This window comes from Notamacropus eugenii, chromosome 5, assembly GCF_028372415.1.
Source record: "Notamacropus eugenii isolate mMacEug1 chromosome 5, mMacEug1.pri_v2, whole genome shotgun sequence".
NCBI lineage: Eukaryota > Metazoa > Chordata > Mammalia > Diprotodontia > Macropodidae > Notamacropus > Notamacropus eugenii.
Window position 1 is genome coordinate 115171538 of NC_092876.1, and position 21235 is coordinate 115192772.

A 21235-nucleotide genomic window follows, 5' to 3' on the forward strand; every position below is an offset into this window, starting at 1 on the left:
CGGAGTTCTCATATCTTTTAAAGTTGTTTTTCTTCTAACAACCACAGTATTGTTATATAACATACTCTCCTGGTATTTTACTCCACGTTAGTTTTCATGATTTCTTATGGTGCAGCAGTATTATTATAATTCATATGCTATAAGTTGCTCAGCTGTTCTTCAGTTTATGCTCACCTTCTTAATTCCAGTTCTGTACTGAGTTTTTTGTTTCTGTTTTTAAAGAAATAATTTGTACTCCTTAACAGGATCAAAACACCACATGCAGCAATATATTAACAATAGTTAACATTTGGATAGCACTTTAAGGCTTTCAAAGAGCTTTTACATATATTATTTCAACTGAGATAATATCTGTAAGAATGTATGACCTAAGAAAGAACCAACTAAGCAGGAGTTACCCTGCCTGTGAGAGACTTTGCTCTCTCTTGGGCCAGAGATTTGTCAGAGCTCAACCAGTGATGGAAAGAAGATATTGTAAGGCTTTCTGTTGAGAGGAGACACTAGAGCAAAGACAGGGAGGCTTCCTAACCCTCACAGTCTCCTTCATGAATTATTGTGATATTGGAGTAGGGATGGGAAGATAAGCAATTGCTCTTCTCTGCCAGTGGCTTCCTGGAGAACTCATTCCTAAGAAAAGCAAATGTGAGAACCCTGGTCTTTAAGGGGGTGACAAAGGCTGGTCATGCCTCCACTTTATTTATGTGAATGACGTTGGTTGAAGTTTTATTATCGCATCATTTTAATTACAATTTCTTGCAGTAAAGGTATCTTTAAAGATGCTGTGAGCTTATTTTCCTTCTGAGTCATGCAGAACGGAGAAGCAGTTAGGAATCTTAATAGGAAATGAAGCAGGAACTTTATTTTTGGACATTTTCCCAGAGAACCAATCAGGGGCACAACAAACCAAATCTACAGCAAATTGATGAAATGTTATATGTGATTTTATTTTAACATTTACAAACCATGGATTGGAATCTGGAGGAACTTGGGCCAGAGTGGTAGTGTTGGGGGAGGGCCAGGTGCTTGCTGCTGTTAGTGGCGATTCCTAGACTATCTGTAGCTACATCAATCAGCTCTTTGCAGGAGGGATGAGGATACTCTTTGGGGCATCAAGGGTACAACCCTTTCATACTTTACAGGTGGAAATCAAACACAGTTCCCTCTCTCTATAAATATTGTGCAATTAAAAAAGTTTGAGAGGCAGAGTTCTAGGTACTTTAGTTATTTTATTAAGGCCAGCATATTTAAGATTCCTAAGAAAAGCAAATATGTCAACCCTGGCTATCTCTCTTAAATCAAAGATAATCATGGGGGGGGGCCGGGGGGGGGGTTCAGGGCTTATATATTCTTTTGGAAGAAGAGTGGCAATCAACTCTGATTGTTTAACAATTAATGAGAGAAAGAATATTACAAAAAGGGGCTGAGGGTGACATCATGTCACCCTTGAACATAGAGACTATCTCTATACCCATACCACCATCAGCCTGAAGTAATCTACTCAAAGAATGCCCCACCCAAACCTGAGCAGAACACAGTGGCTTACCCCACCAGTCTGAATGAGAAAGCTAGTCCAATTTCATTATCAGCAAAGTCCTTCAAGAGACAACTTTTAAAAATCAGGACTTTAGGAAAAAGGGAGAACTCTGGATCTCCCCAAATCGTTGGTTATTAAAAATCATTTCTCTTAACATGTAAAAAATAGCTATAAAGTGTTATGAAGAAGACAATGATCTTTCTTCAAACTCTCTAATACATTGAATTAGAACATAAGTATATTACAGTTGCATGAGCTTGTGTCTTATCCCCATACCAGAATACAAAGGTCTTTAAAGACAAGTACTAGGTTTCATTTAATTTTTTCTTATCTGGTACCTAGGTAGATACAATTCTCTGCATACAGTTGGCTCTCCCTCCCTCCTCCCCTCCCTCCATCTCTCTCTCTCCCTCCACCTCTCTCTATCTCTTTGTCTCTCTGTCTCTCTCCATCTCCTTCTCTCTCTCTGTCTCTGTCTCTCTCTCTGTCTCTGTCTCTCTCTCTCTCTCTCTCTCTCACACACACACACACACACACACACACACACACACACACACACACACACACACACACACAATGTAGTACAGATGAGAAAGGACAATCACTGTAAGTTGATAGAATTTGGAAGTGGAGATCAGGGTAAAGTTCCATGAATAAAGTTTCATTTGAACTGGGCCTTAAAGAATGATTAGAAATTAGATAGTAAAAAAACGGAAGGAAAGGAAACTCTAAGCAAAAGGAACTGTGTGAACAAAGACACAGTAGTGGGAAAGTGAGAGCCATTCTGTAGAGGGAATTCTTGTTTGGGGTTAGATTGGACTAAATAACTTTCTAATGCTGGAATGCTGGGATTTTGTAAATTAGGTCAGTCCAAGCTATCCAGTTTGTTTGCAGTCACTGACCAAATGAACTCGATAATAGGATAAAGAACTGAAAGGTAGCTTAGAGATAATTTGATCCAATCTCTTCATTTAAGAGATAAGTCAACCTAGGTCCAGAGAGTACCTGCCAGACCTTCACTCCTTCTGTCACTATATAGAGACTATCATATAAATGTGACTATACACAGTTGCTGAATTGGTGGCATCATGGATGAGAATAATAAAAGGATGAGATTATTTCTTTTTTTTAAGCACAGACATTTTTATTATTTTTTTCAGTTCCAAATTCTCTCCCTACTCCCTCCGCTATGCAATGTGTAGACAAGAAAATTAAAGCCTATTATTCTTTTCCCCCAAAATTTATTCATTTATTTGTTTTCAGTCTTCAACAATCACTTCCATAAGTTCCAAATTTTCTCCCCTTCCCTCCCCAAGAAGGCATGCAATCTTATATGGTCTCTACACATACATTCCTATTAAACACATTTTAAAAAATATTATTAATTTATTTGTTTTCAGTTTTCTACAATCACTTCCATAAGTCTTAGATTTTCTCCCCCTCCTTTCTATTTTCCTCCCCCCTCCCTCCCCGAGATGGCATGCAATCTTATATGGGTTCTACACATATAATTCTTATTAAACACATTTTCCCATTGGTCATGTTGCCTAGAAGAATTAAAATGAATGGGAGAAACCATGAGAAAAAACAAAACAAAACATAACACAAGAGCAAATATTCTGCTTCATTTTGCAATACCATTTCATAGTTCTTTTCTGGATGTGAAAGGTATTTTGCCTCAAGAGGACATTGGGAATGTTTTAGGCCCTTGCATTGCTGTGAAAGGCTAAGTCTACCAGAAAAATTCCTCGCACACTGTGGTTTTTACACAGTACAATGTTCTCCTGGTTCTGCTCCTTTCACTAAGCATCAGTTCATATAAGTCCTTCCAGCCTTCTCTGAAGTCTTCCTATTCATCATTTCTTATAGCACAATAGTATTCCATTACATTCATATACCACAACTTTTTCAGTCATTCCCCAATTGATGGGTATCCCCTTGATTTCCAGTTCTTGGCCACCACAAAAAGGGCTGCTATAAATATTTTTGTATACATGTGTCCTTTTCCCATTTTTATGATCTCTTTGGGATACAGCCCTAGAAGTGGTATTGCTGGGTAAAAGGGTATTCACATTTTTATAGCCCTTTGGACATAGTTCCAAACTACTTTCCAGAATGGTTGGATCAGCTTATGACTCCACCAACAATAAATTAGTGTTCCAACTCTCCCACATCTTCCCCAACATTTATCATTTTCCTGGTTTGTCATGTTAGCCAATCTGATAGGTGTGATGTGGTACCTCAGAGTTGTTTTGATTTGCATCTCTCTAATAAGCCTATTATTCTTATATGTATAGTCATGCAAAGCAAATTTCTGCATTAGCCATGTTTAAAAGAAAATAAATAAAGAAAATATATTTAAAGTTGTACTCTGAGTCTATCAGTCCTCTCTCTGGGAGTGGTTAGCATGTATCACAGTGAGTCCTCTAGAATTGTGGTAGGTCATTGTGCTGATCAGTTACTAAGTCTTTCAAAGTTGATTATCTTTATAATATTGTTGTTACTGTTAGATTCTTCTTCAGATTCTGCTCACTTAACTTTGTGTCAATTCATCTAGGCCTTCCCAGGTTTTTCTGAAGCCCAGGTTTTTCTTATAACACAATAGCATTCCATAACATTCGTATGCTATAACTTGTTTAGCTTTTCCCCAATTATGAGCAACCCCTCAAGTTTCATCTTTTTTTGCCATCACAAAAAGAGCTGCTATAAATATTTTTTAATCTCTTTAAAAGTACAGACCTACTAGCAGTATTGCTGGGTCAAAGAGTATGCACAGTTTAGTAACCTTTTGGGTATAGTTTCAAATTACTTAAGGATGATATTATTTCAATCATCTTTATAATTAAAAATAATAATTTTAATCATCTGTTCCATGATTTGATCCTTCACTTTGATGACTTAGTTTGTTTATGCAATACATTATAGAATCACTGAATTTTAGGATTAGAAGATGCCTTAGTAGCCATCTAGTCCAACCCATGCAAAAAAGAAATTCTCATGGTAATGTCCGATTTCAGCACTTTCCAAGGCAGCCCATTCAACTTTTGGACACTTCTGATTCTTACGCAGGGGTGTGTGTGCGTGTGTGCGTGTGTGCGTGTGTGCGTGTGTGCGTGTGTGTGTGTGTGTGTTTTCATCAAATCTAAATTTTCCTCTATGTACTTTTTGATATTATAATGAAATAGCACATGTAATGGGGCATTCTCTGGATGGTTAAATCATCAAAAATGGAGGTATCTGTGTCGGAGATGGTAGAAATTAGCTTCTGAAGGAAGATACCTGGTATTTTCCTACATGAGGAGCAGCCTCTTTTCAGTGTTGCCTAGCCAGAACAGGCAACCAGACTGGTATAGTCTCTTTCTCTCTTTCTAGCAGTATCTAGGGGGTGAAGATCCTGTTCAACTAAAGCTTAAGCACTATGCACTGAGCAGGGTATGGAGAAAAGTTTACTTTTCCTCTCTCCATTTTAGGCCCTGCAGCCCTAAGAATTGGGTTTGGGATCTGTTTCATTTATCCTTTTCTGTTCTAGGAACAGGCAGCAAAGTACTTGGATCTTGGAGCTTGAGCCATGTGGGGACCTTGGAGGCAGAATTTCAGACCCTGTATTGCTGTCAAACCAACAGGAAGGCCTTGAGAAGTCAAGGTACTGGACTTGAGCCTGGGTGGCAGGCCTTTGGATTTGGAACTTGGTGGAACTACACTATATGAGAAATAAATTAACCTGTAAACCTAATCCTCTTCCCTTCCCCAGAGCTAAGGGGGATTTAAGGAAGAGATTATGACCCTAAGTGTTGAGGGTGGCCTTTTCTATGTTTGTTCTTGGTATACTTTTAAAGTAAATATTCCTTTGTAAAAGTTAATTTGGCTGTTAAGCCAAATTGGGGCTCAGGGGACTCCTAAAATTGGGAGAACGCTAGCAGTGAGGCTTTAAGTCAGTGGTAGACTAGATAACCACCCCACATCCCCCTTAAGGCTATTGGGAAACCCTGAGGCAGGAGTGAATTTAACATACCTGGCCTTAGGGTAGTGGAAGTCAGAGGAATTAGAAGGCATATTTTTGTCCCTGTTCCTCCACTAACCACTTATATGACAATAGGCAAGTCATTTTCCCTCTTGGGATCACATCCCTGTAACATGAAGGGATTGGACTGGATGACCTTGTGATTTGATTACCCACTCTCTGAAGTGCACCCTGCCACATACTCTGTGGTCTAACCTCAGAGGATTCAGCTAAGGATTTAGTTAGGTTTTATTTGTATGGACATCAAAACAAATGGCCCATTCCATCAACTCAGGCTTATTTCCTTTTTTCTTAAACTCAGCAATTCAGCAGGGGGGAAAAAAGCTAAGTCAAGTTGGTTGTTGGATATCCAAAAAAAATAAACAGCTTACCAGCTGATGATGTCTATATGATGGCAAAACAACTCAGAATGAGAAGGAAGTAGCAAAGCAGAAGGAAATCCTAAATGATGCAGAAAAGTATTTGTTTCCAAGAAAGGAGAAGGAAGGAAAATGAAATACTGGACAAGTTAAAGAAGGGTCAACTGTATTCTTTACACTGACATGGTATCTCCTGGCTTCCCTAAGTTCTGAGAAGGGAGGAAATGTGAAGAAAAAAACAAGTCTTAATACAGGAAATGTGATACTCTGACAAGAGAACACTGGATTTGAATTCAGAAAACTTGGACTTAAGTCCTAGATGATTTAGTTTTTTCCAGCCTCAGTATCTTCATTTGTAAGCTAGAGCTAACCCTTATATCAGGATCTCTTACTCCAAAGGATCTAGGTTTACTTTGGATGACTTTTCACAAATCTCTGATTCATTTGTTCCCACCCTACAGGGACCAGGGAACCTCAGTATCTGACATTCTCCCCATAGTTGTGTCAGTTTCCCTTAAAAGCATGAAGACTCACAAGGCATACAGCAAGAGACCATTGAGCTTGACTTTGATCTATAGTCAATTCTAAAGCATAGTATGAAAAGGATAATTAATAAACACTGGGCCAAATTTAATAGCAATAAATATAAAGTTTTACTTGTTATATGATGTATGATATAATTAACATTTATTAAGTACCTCATACATGCCAAGTACTGTGCTAGATGCAAATAAGAAAAAGAAAGACAGTCTGTGCCCTCCAGGATCTCACAATATAATGGGGGGAAGACAATACATGAAAAGAAACCAAAAAGGCTTGGAGGGAGTCCCTGAGGGTACTCAGCTGAGGGGCATGATGAAGATGATGATAGAGTCAAAATGAAGAATTGGCTGTCATTTTGAACTCTTTATAAAGGGAGGCTATGGGAGAAGCTTTTTTCCCTCCATTCTTCAGTTCTCCCATCAGAGAAGCAGAAGCAACTGAAGATATTGATGAGGTGTGATAGTGAAGCTGAAGTAATCTCCATAGTGGTTTCCTGGTGATGAGTTTATCCTGAATGGGACATAATAAGGACAAGGATGGAGTCCAAACCAAGCAGAGTGGCTGATGGCAAAAATAGGGTTCAAAAAGCATCTTAATAAATATAAGATGGGGTGAGTGTCTAGACAGCAATGAATATAGGAAAATATCTGGGATTGTATTTGCCTGCAAGCTCCAAATGAGTCAATAACGTAATGCAACAGACAAGAAAACTAATGATTTCTTAGTCTGCATAAGGAGAGGCTAAGAGCCCCACTGTATTTTGCCGTGCTCAGATTACATATTATATTGAGTTCTAAGTGCTATAATTTAGGAAGGACATTGAGAGTTGAAGACTATACAGAGGACCTTGAGTCCATGCCACAGAGGGATTAGGTGAAGGAAATAAGGATGTTTAGCTTGGAAAAGAGAAAACTATGGGAGGGCATGATAGTTATATTTAAGTATTTATTTGAAGGAATAAAAGAATTACATTTGTTTGGTTTGGCCGCAGATGGCAGAAGTATGAGCTTGGAAGGAAATCTCACCAAGGCAAATTTTGGATTAATGTAGGGAAAAACTTTCTAACAATTAGAACCAATCAAAAGTGGGCAGATCTGCCTTAGGAGGTGGTGGGGTTCCCTTCCCTGGAGGTCTTGAAGCTGGATGATCACTCATTGAGTATGTTGTGGAGTGGATTCCTGTTCATGTCCTGTTGACTAGATGGCCAAGAAGATCTCTTCTGACTAGCGTCTATGATTGTGGGCCACAGCCTCAGCATAAGAGAGTCTCTGTGAATATACCTGGCTCAGGCTGCAGGTCAGGGAAAATGCCTGGGACTCAGTCCTCCAAACTGGAGTCAGTGCTTGAGGACTGCTTCCTGGGTCTCTCTTCAATGTCAGTTTCTAGTCACTTGCTATACTGTTTTGCTACCACTCTCCTCCAATTCCAACAAGTGTCCCAGGTGTGTTGACAATTCCAAAGTTCCTACCCTCTGCTTGTGGTTGTCACCTTGACCCTTCTGGCAGCTGCTGTGCCTACCGTCAGTTCTGCTCTGCTGATTCATGGCATTTGTTCTCTTCCTCATGAGATGGTGCCAGTTCCCAAGCAGCTGGACCGTGGAGGAATTACATTGAGAGAATGCCTCTAGGCTTTTTGATACTTTCCAGCTCAGTCATGCCAAGGGTCAGAATGCCCCTGGGCTACTTAAAATTTTCTGCTCTTTATAATCTGGCTGCATAGTCCTAGATCCAAAGAGTCTCCTCAATCAGTTGTGGAAACCACCGCTACTTACTCTATGACAAAGAAATTTCCATTCCCTACACCTGGTTGGGTTAGGATGAATCTCTCCCTTCTCTCACCTTCCCCCTTCCCCAGTGCCTGTTCAGGATGGCAACTGTTTGGTCAACACATCCCACTGTGCCCTTTGGTGGCTTGGAAAGGAACTCTTTCCTTTTGCTTTTCTACTTGCTACTTTCTTCTTAAGAACAGCGAGGTGGCACAGTACAGAGTTTGTTGGACTTGGTTCAACATGAAGGACTGAGTTCAAACCCTGCCTCAGTGTGGGACCCAGGGCAAGTCACTTAACCTCTCTCAGCCTCAGTTTCCTCACCTGTAAAATGAGGATAATTATAGCATCTACTTCATGGAGTTGTGGTTAGGATCAAATGACATAATCCATTTAAAATGCTTTGCAAAACTTAAGGCACTATTTAAAATGATGCATTATTGTCATTATTCTCAGCCCCTACCCCCCAAAATGTAAATTCCTTAAGGTCAGGGGCTATCTTATTTTTATCTTTGTATATTTAACAGCTAACATGCTATCTGGCACATAGTAGGTCCTTAATAAATGCTTCGGATTGATTGATTTAATGGCAGCTAACCCAGATCACGCAAATTAATGAGGATACATCTTAAATTTCCCTAAGGAAAGGAAGAGGGGTTGTATTATGAATGTATTTTTAATGTAATTGATATATTTTTGCATCATGAGAAGATCTTTCCCATCCATTAATAGGCCCATGTGACCTGATTAAGTCACATGGAACAGGAAGAGGCAGAGCAAGAGCAGAGCTGAGAGGAAGTTAGTCAGAGAGCAATCAGAGCTGGGAAAGGCAGCTGGCTAGCGTGAGTGAGAGCTTGTTTGTGATTTGTTTAGGGGAGCTTCCCTAACCAAGGGAAGGCTTGGGGATGGTATTGCTTATTGCATTGCTATTGTGTATAGATTTCTTTGTTACTATGATGGATTTGGCTTTCTGGTGTCTAATAAATGTTTTGGTTCTGTCGTCCATATGGAGAGTCTGTTGTATTTCATCATTCAGAATTACCCCAGGATATTCATGGCCACAGTAGGTGCTGTGATTATCACATTGGTGCTACAGGGGTAAAGCTAGTGGCTATTCCCAGGGCATTACATCTGTTATTTAGAGCAAAAGGAGAAAAAATTCATGTGTCCACCACATAAGAATAAAATGACTCTCATAGATGTTATTAACCCATAACATAGTTGTTCAGTTGTGTCTGAGGCTTTGTGACCCCATTTGGGGTTTTCTTGGTAAAGAAACTAGAACACTTCACCATTTTCATCTCTAGCTCATTTTACAATTGAGGAAACTGTAGCAAACAGGGTCAAGAGACTTATTCAGGGTCACACAGCTCATAAGTGTTTGTGGCTAGATTTGAACTCATGAAGAGGAGTCTTCCTGACTCCAGGGCCAGTGTTCAATCCATTCCACCATCTCTATATAGTAGGTACTTAATAAATGTTTATTGATTGATTGCTGTGGTGAGGCACAAATGAGATTATCTATGTAAAGGATGGTATAAACTGCAACGGGCTCTATAAACCATCTTACTTTTTTTCAGTCCAGACCTCTGATTACATTTATGCAGGGAACTGCCAGTGAGGAAGCCTCCTGTACTAACACCAATCAGCAATTGATTTGCTTAAGTCAAAGTCTTAAGTCTTTGAAGTCTTAAGCAGGATAAGTAGGGCACTGAGAATAAAAGTGAAGTACCTAGTATCACACAGACAGCAAATTTCATTGGCATGGTTTTTTTTTCAGGTAATCAGGATTAAGTGACTTGCCCCGGGTCATACATGTAGTAAGTGTCTAAGACCAGATTTGAACTCAGATCCTCTTGATTCCAGGGCCAGTGCTCTGCCTACTGTGCCACCTAGCTGATTGACATATCTTAAACCTATGTCTTTCTGAATCTTAATGTTCTACCTCCTATGCTTTATTTGTAATAGGAAAAGTCCTGTATGTCTCTAAGATGGAGAATAGCAGAAAAAAATTAAAGTAAATTTATATAACATAGTCAAAAATGGAAAAATGTGAAGAATACAAGTAAACATGGAAAAAAACATGAAATGATGCAAAATAAGATCAAGAGAGCCAGAAGAGGATGTGTGTTGGCTAACATCTTTGTCAAAAACAAAGCAAAGGTCAGTCGTGAAGTAATCTGGCAACATGCAATAAAAATTACAAAACCAGTTACATCCTTTGACCCACTAGTAGAATTTTATCCTGATGCCATTACTAGAAAGAACAAATGGGCTGCTGTATAACAAATATACAGAATAGCTCTATTTGTAATGGTAAAAAAGTGGTAGTCAGGTACCAGTTGATGGGAGTCAGTAATCACCAGGAGTAAATTATTCAAATTCTCACTATTCAGTTATAACGATGTAAAATATGGACATGACTGCCAGCCCAGTGGAAATAGAATTTTGAATAATGTAATCACTCCAAGGGATTCTTCATTCATGCTCATTAGGACCGAGCTGCACAGAAATATTATGGAATATCCAACCAAAATGACAATATGAAGAATATCAACTATATGAGAAACTACCCCAGGTCTGCTACTTGTGTATGACCTTGCCCAAGTTAGATAACCATGGACAAAACCCTTAACCTCACTGGGCCTGGTTTCCTCATCTGTAAAACGAGGGAGTCAAACTCAATGACTTTTAGGATTTCTTCCATATCCATAATCCATATCCATATCCACATTCAGTGACATGTGAAAGGATGCAGAGTGATGAAAGCAGAATTAGAAATGTTCATTTTATTTGGTGCTTGTCAAGTTCAAAATAAAAAATAATAAAAGTGAAGTACCTAGCATCACACAGACAGCAAATTTCATTGGCATGTTTTTTTTTTCAGCTAATCAGGGTTAAGTGACTTGCCCAGGGTCACACATCTAGTAATTAAAAAAGCAACCAAAGTTAAAGTCTACAGATGAAAAAAGGTACAAAGGGAACCCAAAAGCAATATGATGGTCTCATTATTCTGTTCAAGTTTACATTTATACATTTTATTTTGAGTTAACCAAATAGCTTGGTAGCTTATAGCTTCTTACATATTATAGTTTGCATATTTATTTGATTATAAATGTTAGTGGTTCTTAAATATATGATTCTAGTTCTTTTTGTCATTTATATCACGGAACCAAACAAAGGAAGACTCATCAGAGTAACCTAAAAGTAAACATGTAGAATGTGTTTGCACAGAAAATACATTTTAGAAACCTTAAACATAAAATCACTGCAGATTACATTAATATACCTTTGAGAAGCAGTGGACCAAGAGTACAGAATATCTGGGTTTGAATTCCAGCTTAGGTACTTACCAGCTGTGTGACCTTGCGGGGGTTCTATTTCCTAGTCTGTTAAATAAGAATAAGAATCCTTGCATTCACTGCATTATAAGATTGTTGGGAAGAGAGCACTTTTCAAATGGTGTATAAAGGCATTGTGTAATATTGCCTGGTTACTGTTTAAAAAGTATCATTACTTTTTATTTTGAACTTGACAAGCACCAAATAAAATGAACATTTCTATGTATATTGCAGTGAAGAGGAGGAGTCTGTATATGAAACTGTGAGTTTTTGTTATGTAGAGCTTGTTCTTCTTTTTATCCATGTAATAAATACAACATGGGACTTCAAAGTTGTCTTACTTTTTTGTGATTCCTTCTGGCCTCCCTTCTGTTCTTTCCTCATTTTTCTTGGAATTCTCTCTCTACTTCCTCTTTCTTTCCTTCTTCCCTGTTGAAAAAAAAAAGAAAATGAAAAGAAAAACCCTTGCAATAAATACGCATAGTTAAGCAAAATATATTACCACTATAGTCATGTCCAAAATTGTACGTCTCCTGCTGAGTCCCCAGTGATTGCGTTGAATCAGGCAGGGCTGATCAGAGTTTCTAAGTCTTTCAAAGTTGTTTGTCTTTACATTGTTGTTTCTTATTCTATACTTTGTTCTCCTGGTTCTTCTCACTTCACTCTGCTTCAGGTCATGTCAGTCTTCCCAGGTTTCTCTAAAATCATCTTTTTCATAATTTCTTATGACACAATAATATTCTTATACACTTATATACAGCAATTTGTTCAGCCCTCAATAAATAGGAATCCTTTTTTTCCCTTTCAGTACTTTACCTCTACAAAAAGAGCAGCTCTAAATTTTTTTTTGATAAATATGGGTTCTTTTCCTCTTTCTTTAAACCCTTTGGGTATAGGTCTAGTAGTGGGTCAAAGAGTATGTGCAGAAAAATGATATTTTGAGCATAGTTCTAAATTATTTTCCAGAATGGTAAGGTCAATTAATAGTTCCACCAACAACACGATAATGTGCCTATTTTCCCTCAGGACCTCTAAGATTTGATCCTATATAAATATAAATCATTATTATTATTACAGTGAGAAGAGAGCTAGAGAGGAGAAAACATTTTTCTCTAAATTTAGCAGCAGTATCATTAAGAAGTCCAAAAAAGTCTGCTTAAAAAAATGTCTGAATAAGTTAATGAATCATTTAAAGAATAAGTGGTTACTAGAAATTACATATAAATGTGGTACCTAGTTATAAGTGACCTGAATCGGATACTTAATGGATCTGAGTTATGAATAGAAGACTATAAAGGCAAAATGAAACATCTTTTACTTAGTAATTGAGAAAAACAATATACTTTTCCTCATCATGTGGCTTAACTACAGACATTCTTCAAGTTTGGTATTTGCTTTTCTGTCTCAATCATGCCTTTCAGAGCTCACAATTTCATTTCCCTGAGTTGTCTCTGTAACCACCCAAGAAAGATTCTGGGTATTAGCAGATGAATAGCAAGACTGAGGAATAAAAGAGCATAGCTCCAACCAAAATCCAACCTAGGATTTGGTAAATTATTATGACATCATCAGAATCAAAGATCTTCTGAAGCAACTGGAACAGAGGGTTAGGCAGAATCTTAGGGTCTGAGAATAAAAGGTTCTAAGTTGGTAGGGGCAGTGAGGGGCTTCCATGAAGCACAATCAGAAAAATACCACACTGAGGGGAAGGAAGCATGGGACATTAAAGACTGAGTTTGTTTCATGTAAGAATAACGGTGTAGTTGACATCCTTTTATGGTAGTGGCTTGCTAGCCATACCTGTTGCCCTTTGGCTATATAATCTATATGTAATTAATCTATAGTGATCGCTCAAATAGCTATAAGCCTAAATGATTTCTTTGCTTATACCTCTATATGTACAGTCCTAGGACTGTGTTAAAATCATAGGATGCTACATTATGAACTGGAAGGAGGTCATCCAGTCCAACCTTTTAGTTTTAAAGATGAGGAAACTGAGACCCAGATATTAAGTGTAGTATAGTAGAAAAAACAAACACTTAACAGATGTGGGTTTAATGAATAGCTATAACTAGGAATTTTTGTACTCAAGATAAGTGGAATGAAAAGTATCCTTAGTTGGTGATAGGAGTGGGGGGTGGGAGGAGGGTCAAACAATGACTGGTCTCTTGGGGGAGAGTCAGACCTTGGGATCTGACAGAAAACTTGGGGCCCTATGAGTGCATTGCTTAGGATGTATCTTTCCTTCTCCCTCTTCCCAAGCAGATTTTCTGGGACAGAGATGGAGAACCTGTGGCCTCGAAGCCACATGTGGCTCTCTAGATCCTCAAGTACAGCCTTTGACTGAATCTCCACTTTACACACAATAGGAAATAGAGGTCCAGAGTTAGTATCAGAATAGGGATTAGTATCCATGTCTCCCAATGCTCTTTTAGCCAGGCTCAAGGGTAGGTCCCTTAGTGCTTCCAGTATCTGAACTATGCTGGTGACATCAAGAATAAAGACAGGTAGGATTCAATTCAATTCAGCAGGTATTTATTGGGAGAGATAGTATGGACTGAAGTGATAGGACTTGGGAAAATAATTGGATACTTGGAAAGAAAACAGAGATATGTCAAAGGTAACTCAGAGGTTGGGATCCTGGGTGACAGATTAAGTAATAGTTCATAAAAGCCTTTTCTAAATACCAAAAATACAGAAACTCTAATACAGTGCAATATAATACAAACGCTTTTTAAAAGAACTTTGCCTAATTTGTTTTCCCAAAAGGTACTGACAGAATATGCTCAATAAAAATTTATTAGAATGAAACTAGCCACTAACTAATGGGAAATTCCTCATGTGTAAAATGAGAGTTGAACCACAGGATTGATTCTACAGATATTGCCAGACTAAAGATTCCATAAATATATTACATAACAATGTTTGAGGTGGGAAGGGTGGTTCACTTTTTGGGAGGGAGAGGTGGTGGACAAATGTGATTTTGACATCAATATAGTTTAGTAATATGGCAACCTAGAAACTGATCTATGCCTTCTAGTCCAGATATAGAGAACTGCACGGGGCACTGAGAAATGACTTGCCCAAGATCACAAACCTAGGATGTATCAGAACCAGAATTTCTTGAATCTAAGGAAGGTCCTCTGTCAACCATGCCTTGCAACCACAAACACAAACCTATGACTCCATAAAGGAGTGAAGCATGATAGAGAGCAAAATAGCCATGGCACAGTTAGCAGGAAATTACAGTTATGACCCACCTCTTCCCTACCACTCTATGTGACCCTAAGAAAGTAATTTTACCCCTTTGGGCCTCAATTTTCTGAGCTGAAAAATGGAAATTTTGACCTAGATGATCTTGAAGCTTTTCAAGGGATTCAGGGAAAGGAGGGGGCTCCCAAGGAGGAGTTTAGGGTGTCCTGGATCTGAGTTTCCCTGAAGGTGAGAGGGCTAGAAGGTCAAGGCCCAGCCAACAACATCTCCAGCTAAGTGGCTCAGTTGATGAAGCTTTGAGCCTGGAGTCAGGAAGACTTTTAAAAGTTGGCCTCAGAAACTTACTAGCTAGTCACTTAACCTCTGTCTACCTCAGTTTCCTCAGCTATAAAATAGGGATAAGAATAATACCTACCTCAAAGATTTTTTTTGTAAAAGTTCAGATGAGATAATATTTTTAAAGAATTTAGTATAGTACTTGGCACATGGTAAGTACTTAATAAATTTTTATTCCCTTCTCTGCCTCAATACCAAGTTTTTCTGAAGGTCCCTTCCAGTTCTAGCTACTATGATCCTAAGTATGGATATCTTGTACTTTAAAATGTTTCCTGTGCGAAGAACTGGGGCACAGTAATACAGAGTCTAGAAATAGCATCATGTGTCATCTATGGGACAAGATGTATCTGAAACTAGGGTGGGGCAACTGGGGCTTTGTCCCAGATGTGTTCCTCAATAACCCAGTCCTGCCATCCCTCTTATCTCAACCCAAAGTAGTTACTTGTTTTTGAACTAGAAGGAAAAAATATATGTGAACTATATTTTTAAAGGGAGGTTAAGACTTTCCTTGTTATGAGACATTGAGCTGGAAATTAGGCGCTTGGGACAACTGCATAATGACAGCTTTAGAAACTAGACTTTCTAGCAGAAAAAGAAAAACTAGATTTTATGGAAGTAAGACTGCTTCTATTTAAAAATTTTTTCAATGCTATCATGACAATTGCAGAAAGAGAGAAGATAACCCTACCAGGAGGAAGTAGAAAGAGAAAAGAGGAAGTAGATAGAGTAAGGAAAGAGCAAGGAAGGAAAACTTGGGTTTGCAGATTTGGGGGGTTGGGTTTTTTTTATGTTGTGGTTTTGAAACCTGGGGATTAAAAGGAAAAAGAAGCAGAATGTTTTTGACTAACAGTGTAGGGAGATCTTCCACAAATATTCTCTCTGATACTTCTTTAAGGCATGGAGCTGACTCTGAGTTCCCAAAGTCCGGTAGCAGCCCAAACTATTACAATGGCTCCCTAATGCATCTCCCTGCTTGAGGTCTCTCTACTCTCCAGGTTATTCTCCACACACACAGCAACCAAAGTGATTTTCCTAAAGTATAGGTCTGACCAGGTTGCTCCTTCTCTTAATACATTTCAACTATTCCTTATCCCTTCTAAGATATAAACTCTTCTGTATGGAATTTAAAATCCTTCCCAACCTGGTCTCAACCTACCATTCCAGAAATTGTACATTTGTAAGCAAAGGGGGTTTATTTAGCTTAGCTCGATTATTTTGTTTGCAAAGGTCCCAGAGTTTTCTATTGACTCAATCAATTGATTAAACAAAGATACAAGCCTGGCAAGGGAAAGTCCTTAATCAATTTAGAACAGAGATGTACTGAAGCCAGATCCAACTTGCTCTAGAGAGTTAATTATTACATTTTCAGTGTGAACATTTGCATATCAGACCTTGATTTATTGTTTTGTTGATTGTCTAGACTAAGAAAGTGTTGGAGAAATTATTAAGAACATGGATTTAACTGAAAAGTGTACTATGAGAATTTTTTTACTAGAGTTGGTTGTTAAATGTTTACTAGCACCCACCAAAGTACCAGTGACTAATGGGAGCATCTGCACTAGGAGCTGAGAGGCATGTCAAGGACAAACTAGGAGACTCTATGAGGGGGACAAGAATCCTGCAAAGAAGATAACCAGAAACGATAAGTTGCTCTTTGGCCACACGTACTAAGTTTGAGCCTGCTCTCCCTAAGGACATTGTGTATGGAAGTTCCTATCACTGGTTTAAAGGGAATATTTTGTTCTAACTGTTCTTATTATACTACCTATTTCTAAAAATCAATTAGCTCTGGTTTACTAATTGACAGACAATGAGTAACACTTGATCATGTGCCTAGCTTTATGGGGACTTATATATTAGACAACCCTCAGCACTATCCCTCAGCTCTTGAGAAGAATACTTTTTTATTTTTTAATAGTTTATTATTTATTTTATCATTCTTTTCTTTTAAATTTTGAGTTCTAATACTCCCTCCCTCCCTCTCACCCCTCCTCCACCCACCGAGAAGGTAAACAATATGATTTCAATTATACATGTGAAATTGTGTAAAACATATTTCCATATTAGCCATATTGCAAAAAAAAAGCAAAAAATAAATAGTGAGAAAATTGTACTTCAATTTGCACTCGGAGTTTATCAGTTCTCTCAGTAGAGGTGGATTATATTTTTTCATCACAAGGCCTTTGGAATTGTCTTGGATCACTGAGGATCTCTTTCAGGAGGTGATTAGTGAATTCTTTTGATTTCTATATTACCCTCTCATTCTGCAGGATTGGGGTAATTTTCCTTGATAATTTCTTGAATGATGATATCTAGGCTCCTTTATTCGTCATGGCTTTTAGAGAATCCAATAATTTAAAAATTCTCTCTCCTAATTCTATTTTCCATGTCAGTGGCTTTTCCAATGAGATATTTCACATTTTCTTCTATTTTTCATCTTTTGACTTCATTTTATTGTTTCTTGAAATCTCATGGAGGTGCTAGCTTCCACTTGTCCAACTCTAATTTTTTAGAAATTATTTTCTTCATTGAGCATTTGTACCTCTTTTGCTATTTGACCTAGTCTGCTTTTTAAGGAGTTCTTTAATTCACTGAATTTTTGTGCTTCTTTTACCATTAAGTCAATTCTGGTTTTTAAGGTACTATTTTCTCCAGTATTTTTTGTGCCTCTTTTACCAAGCTGTTAATTTTCTTTTCATAATTTTCTTGTGTCACTCTCATTTCTTTTCCCAACTCTTATCTCTGTCTTTAACTCTTCCAGGAATTCTTGTTGGGCTTGTGTGCAATTTACATTTTTCTTTGAGGCTTTGCTTGTAGATGTTTTCACATTCTTGTCTTCTAAGTTTGTCATGGTGTTTCCTGACATTGTGGTACCTTTTTATAGACAAGTTCTTTTTTTGTTGTTTGCTCATTTTCACAGTCTATTCCTTGAATTTAAAATTTATGTTAAAGTTGGGCTTTGCTCACCTGAGGGTGGGGAGGTACTGACCTGAGCTTTAGGCTTTATCATGTTGCTATTTTCAGAGCTATTTCTGCAAGTTTTCAGTGCTTCCAAGATAGTGTTATCCTGGGAGAGGTGTGGTCACTGCTCTCCTGGTCTATGCTGGGAAAAGGAAAGGCTCCTGCTCTCCTGCAGCCACAAGTGTTGGTGTTCTTCTTGGTCCTGCAACTATGACCAAGACATCTGCTCCCTTGTGACTGATTACAAGACAAGAAAAGACAAATCACCCTGAAACTGTAACCCAGAACTGCTTATGAGTTAATCAGTACCAGCTGCATTAATTTCTAGCAAAGAGTTCCCTGTAATCTCTTTCTAACCAGTTGTCAGACTCCCCTTGTCATCTCTGGACTGAGGTCTCTTTAAGCTGTTGCTGCTGTCCTGTCTGCCTCCAAGGCCCACTGCTAGTGCTCCTGCTATACTATAATCCTGGATCTACTCCAATATTCTTCCTTATGGACTGCTTAAGTTGTTTTAAGCTAGAAAAATGTTTCCTTCTAACCTTTTGTTGGCTCTGCCATTTCAAAATTTAATTTGAGGTATTATTTTAAAGTTGCTTAGAGGGGAATGTTGAAGGAGTTCAGCTGGGTCCCAGCCTGTACTCCACCAACCTGGCTCTGAGGAGAATAAGTTTTTATTAAGTACCTTACTAAGACCATGACAAACTTAGAAGACAACAATGTGAAAACATCTACAAGAACTCATCTGAACTTTTACAACAAGATTTGTGATATAGTTGCTATTTTTATCCCCATTTTACAGTGGATAAAACTGAGGTTAAGTGACTTGCCAAGGATCACACAGGTAGGAAGTACCTGGGTCCAAATTTGAACTGAGGTCCTCCTGACTCCAGGGTCAGTACTCTATCTACTTCACTATGTAGTTTTCTAAGGGAAGAAGTAGTCAGTCACCATTTGGGGCCTCAGCCTACCAGTATGAGTGGGACCTGGGGAAGTGAGCCTTTCCCAATTCCCCTTATTGTTTGGGCCTTCTCTCTGCTAATTATCTCCAATTTATTTTGTATGTCTTTTTCCCCCCTTTATATATCTTGTTTGCATCATGTTTGCATATTGTCTTCTCCATTTATAAGCTTCTTGAGAGTAGAGATTGTCTTTTGCCTTTCTTGATATCCCCAGTACTTAGAGCAGTGTCTAGAATACAGTAGATACTTAATAGATGCTAGTTGGGTGTATAGGTACTTAATAGATGCTAGCTGGGAATATGGGTATACACATGGGTGTAAGATGGGTAAATGGATCTAGGAGACACATGGACAGATCAAGGTCTGATGATATAATTCTGTCTATATGTTAACCTTTCTGCTTAGATTAGACCTGCACAGTTCAGGGAGGTCAGTAGGCAGGGATGAGGCAAGCCTGGATAACTATTGTACCTAGATAATTACATGGACAAAAAGGTGGAATTTGGATTGGGTGGTGGCTACTGCCAGGATTCAGTGTATGAGTGTAGTCAACATAGACTCAGTAACCAGGGTAGATTCTCTCCAGCAAGACAAGAAAATACAAGTCAGGGGCACCTCCACAGATGGCTTTAAAGGGTGCTTGCTTTTCCAACACCATGCTGGACCAAATACAGTAAGCTGACTTCATTTATATTGTCAGTGACCTTCTGATGCCCACCAACTTCCACATCAAAGTGAAGCCTGAATAGATTAATCTTATTTGCTTTTCTCATCAAACCATTTCTTGAAAAGCACTAAGTGGGAAGAAAGGAGAAAAGAAGAAGGGGAGGATTGATACAGAAATCTGGCTAGCCAGTCAGTGGAATTAGCAATAGGGAGAAATTGTAAAGAGACAAAAGCAAGCTTACTATTAAGAAGAACTTCCTAATTAAAACTCCAACAGTGGAATGGCTGTGTCCAGCAATAGTAGGTTCCCTATCACTCGATGTTATAGGACCATAGATTTAGAGCTAGAAAGGATCATAGAGGTCTAATCCCCTTAATTTTCAGATGGGAAAACTAAGGCCTGGAAAGCTAAAGTGATTTGCCTGTGGTTCCCCCAGGGCATGAGGGGTGGGATTCAGTCTTTTTGACACCAAATCTGTACAGACTACGACACGTTCCCACTTTAAGCAAAGGCTAGGTGATCACATCGATTAGTGGAGAATTATTTGGAGGCCTGGATTGGATTCAATAGTCACTATAGTCTTATCCAACTCTGAACGATGATTTTGTAATACTTAAGACATGCCTATTCCTACCCTCATGGAGCTTACCATCTAGTAAGGCACAGAACCTTAGAATTAAAGCTGGGAGGTACCTTAGCGGTTATCTAGTCCAAATTATTCATTTTATAGATGGAGAACCTGAGACCCACACAAATGAACTGACTTGTGCTCTTTTCACCACACTAGAGATATGACCCAGGGCAAATTTGCAACACCATCCAAATAATTATCCAGAAATAATACAGTAGAATAGAATGTAATGGGAGGAGAGCTATGCTCCATATAATAGGAAAGGTCTGTCCAGGACATCTTAATATTTGAGTCTTTGGGAAATAAAAGAGTCTTGGGTGGGTTTCCTACCTCCTTGGCAGGTTTCAGTCCTCCCTCAGTCCTCCAGAGTTCTCTTTGTTGAAGTCTTCCTCCATAGCTGATTTTGGTAGTAGAGGGATTGTCATGCTCACCTAACATGTGAAAAGTCCTCAATCTGAAACTGATCAAGAGGACTACCTCCTTTCTGAGAAGTGATATGATACAAGAAAGTATGATGAAATCACATTCTGACTCCAGCTTGCTACCTGGGTAACCACAGGCAAATCCTGCAACTTCCCAAGGCCTCATTTCCTCATCTATAAAATGAGAAGAGGTGGGGTATGTGTGTGGGGGTCTGACTAGATGGCCTCTGAAGTCCTTTTTGGCTTTAGATCTGGGATCCTGCTTTCCTCTGGGACAGCTAGCAGTGAAGATTCTGGCAAAGGGGTGCCTGACATGGAGTTGGGGTCAGGTTGGGATGACATTCTCCCATCTTGTTCAAACCGGTGGAGGGATTCCCAGTAAACCTTATAGTCTGTATCCTCACCAAAGAATTAGAAGATACCTAATCTATCTATCTATCTATCTATCTATCTATCTATCTATCTATCTATCTATCTCTTCTG

The 21235-nt window shown here is 38.6% G+C and overlaps 1 long non-coding RNA gene across 2 annotated transcripts; it reads right to left on the reverse strand.

Moving 5' to 3' along the window:
* Positions 1-1669: 1669 nt before the first annotated feature.
* LOC140505063 (uncharacterized) lies at positions 1670-20807 on the reverse strand. 2 transcript variants are annotated; one of them, XR_011967337.1, is made up of 4 exons: positions 20661-20807; positions 18102-18310; positions 11905-11992; positions 1670-6967 (listed from the first exon to the last, which is right to left on the reverse strand). It is a non-coding gene; the product is annotated as an uncharacterized lncRNA (long non-coding RNA). The 2 variants fall into 2 exon arrangements; XR_011967336.1 differs by having other exon boundaries at positions 1670-11992.
* Positions 20808-21235: the final 428 nt, after the last annotated feature.